The sequence below is a fragment of the Macadamia integrifolia genome, chromosome 2 (genome assembly GCF_013358625.1).
Source record: "Macadamia integrifolia cultivar HAES 741 chromosome 2, SCU_Mint_v3, whole genome shotgun sequence".
In the NCBI taxonomy this organism is placed as follows: domain Eukaryota; kingdom Viridiplantae; phylum Streptophyta; class Magnoliopsida; order Proteales; family Proteaceae; genus Macadamia; species Macadamia integrifolia.
This window is the reverse complement of record NC_056558.1, coordinates 34,406,568-34,409,698: the sequence shown is the minus strand read 5'-3', so window position 1 is coordinate 34,409,698 and position 3,131 is coordinate 34,406,568. Positions and strand designations below refer to the sequence as shown.

Below are 3,131 nucleotides of genomic sequence, written 5' to 3'. Positions count from 1 at the left end.
AAAAAAAAAAAAAAAAAAAAAAAAATACAGAAGAACCACAAATCAAAGAATATAGATTACTGGAAATAAGTTCAAAAGCGAGAGAGGTTACTTGATGGGACGATTAGCGGACGAAGTTCAGCGAGAGCTCCATAAAAGGGGTTTATAATGATAAATTCTTTATCTATTAAAGGAGAAATATCTTTATCTGAGCTTGATAATCTGATACTGGAGTGGGTTCTCAGTTCTCTAGTAGAAATCCGCTAAAAACATAATCTTCTTGGGGAAAAATAAAATGGAAGAAGCTCGATGTTTCCATTTTTTTTCAATTGTTTATTATTTCCTCCAATACACGGCACGCCAGCATGTGGAGCTTGCCTGAGTTTGAAGGTCTATCGATCTCAGCCGTTGGATTTATTAAGACCACACGTACGAGTCCAAGCTTTCCAAAGGGTTCACTTTTTTTTTTTTTTTTGGTAAAAGAAAAAGAGGAAATTTCACTCAATGTTTCATCTATTATATTACCATCCCTGTGAAGTTTAAAATTATAATTGTACACCTCTAATGTTGTAGATTCTATTAATCGTACCCTAATCGTGAGTGGCCCATCGTTATGTGATGACTCATGATGTATAATTGAACTTTAAACCCCAAAATATCCCTAGTCGAATGAGATTACAACATTGTTCTTTCTATCATCTCCATCTTCTTCCTTAAATTTTCTATAAAAATATTCCCTACTAGTGAGGATCCAGATGGTTGGGAGCACTTTGGGGTGTATGTTCAGGTGCTTTTAGTTATCAAATACTCACAACACTAGTGCAAAGAATCTAAGGCTTTCATATGGAGAGCATAAATGGATCTGAAAATGGCATCATCCTATGAATTTCATATAATAGAAATTGGAGAGAGAATATCAATATGAATCCTCTTATTTATTATTTATTATGTGAAAAAGGTATAAAGGAATTTTATTTATTTATTTATTTTTTGGGTAAAAGAATGATTAATTGCGAAACCAAGCATGACGAGCATGAGACATCCTAATTACAAAAGTCAAGGAGCCAACAGGTGGAAAGAGGCTAAATTGTCTTACGTGCCAAAGACATGGGCTTTTGAGCTAGGGAATGAGTTGCAACATTAGCTCCTCTATGTATAAAAGAAAAGGCACGAGAGCCTGAATATCAACGGCACCTAAAATAGAGAGAGACTGAGGGATGTATGATTGAGAGAGAGAGAGAGAGAGAGAGAGAGAGTTAATAAGCGTTAAATTGTCTGAATCAACCCCCAATGTTGGTGCAACCCCCCTTGACCGTAGCAACAAGTGTTGCCCTTAGTGAAAGCACCTCACCCACCAATGTCACAGAGAACATCATAGGTTCAGAGCAGGGAAGGATGGGAGATTCAGGATGGTTTCTGTTGATGCACGATTCCACTCCGTACGGTCCTACAAAATACAGATTAGAAATTGATTCGGAAGGAGTTCGGGGAAAGAGACTCTTATGCCTAAATTAGGTCACAGCTCAAAAAGGGATATGGATCGTAGAATAGTTTGTCTGTTGAGGGTCTTACCTTGCGAATTTGCTAAGTATTCTTTATATAGACATTGATGATTCCTCTCATTGGATAGGTTGTCCTCTTCATTGCTAATGTGGACTCTCTGCTTATTGGTGAGCTTGTCCCTTTCCTATGCTGAGTTGACCATTCTTATAACGATTAACTCAATCATAGTTAATCCCATAATTGTTAACTCAACCATCATCAATCGTATGGTTAAATAACTGTCTAACCCATGCCTGATTAAGTTTGTTAGGTGTGGTTAGATTCAGATGAGATTACAGACGTCAATATCCCATGATGAGGTGTACATGTCTAGATCCTATGTGGATGATCTATACCTCACGAGGACGAGAGATGAGATTGAGTTGTGGGCATATCGAGCATGGCAGGTGCGAGTGGTCGGGATAAAATGGTTCTTGCTGAGCTGTCCTATACCACTGGCTCTCCTCACGCTCTCTTGGTGTGCTGAGTCGGGCCATGTATTATTGATCAATGGAGGTCGAGCCTTATATTGCCGACCAATGGCAGGTCGGTGCCATGGTGGTATATCAGTTTCTAATAGTGAATCCAATTCCACCCATTGATGAATCAATGGGAAGGGCTACATCATAACTTAAGCCTGAAATTACCAAATTCAGGCGTTGCCCATCTTTGTTGAGTCATGGGAATTGAATCTGAGCTACATACAAAAGATCATAAACTTAGAACTTCATTCCCTTCCTTTTTGTTTGAAAATCAAAACATGTTCCATTCTTATATCAACCAAGCCAAATTTAGAAATGGTATCCATGACAACAATGAAGGAAAAGCTCTTGCTGAACCATGTTGCTCGTGCAAAGGGGCATTTTAATAGGAGGTGATCACCGGATTCAAAAACATTATCACACCTCCTACAACTTGGATCCATTTATCCACCTGGACTCAATTTTTGGAGAGGCCCTCTCCCAATGCAATCTGTTGTGGGCACACATCACATTCCTTCTTTTGAGCATATTCCGACAAACCCAGAAAAATCCGTCTTCAGGAAGTAGACGAAAGAGGATATATATATAAAAATAAAAGGAGAAAGAGGATCCCTCTGACCGACATCCTTTAATGGGAGAAACAACCACACTCCATGCCATTAATGAGCAAAATATACGAAACTGATAAAATATATACAATTCATAACTAAATCAACCCATCGTATGCAAAATCCCAATTTGAGCAAATACCTTTTAATAAATTTCCATTCCAATTTATCATATGCCTTTGCCTTGTGCATATCAAGCTTCAAAGCAGGAAATTTTTTCTTGCCTCTCTTTTGATGCTTAATAATGAAAGAATTCGTAAGCAATGAAAATATTATATGAAATTAAATGATCAGGGACAAAATTTCGATTGGATAGGAGAGAATACTTTACAAGGCTCCTTTCAGACGATTCGTGATGAACTTAGATATAATTTTCACAGCCACTCCACATAAGCTGATAGGCCTAAAATGCTCCGCAAGCTCCGATGTTGTGCTCTTAGGGATGAGGCAGACAAAAATTCTTTTCATATCTTTGTCAAGAACTCTAAAATCAAAGAAATTAGAAATGAACTGAAACAAC

General features: G+C 37.8%; 1 protein-coding gene across 2 annotated transcripts in view; it reads right to left on the bottom strand.

Moving 5' to 3' along the window:
• Positions 1-325, bottom strand: part of LOC122071892 (nuclear pore complex protein NUP50A-like) — a 4,161-nt gene extending 3,836 nt beyond the window's left edge. The window contains exon 1 of one of the 2 annotated variants that reach the window (XM_042636353.1): positions 92-325. The gene's annotated coding sequence lies outside the window, so the exon portion shown is untranslated. The remainder of the gene's footprint in view (positions 1-91) is intronic. The other variant, XM_042636352.1, reaches the window with a different exon arrangement.
• Between the last annotated feature and the right edge of the window lie 2,806 nt (positions 326-3,131).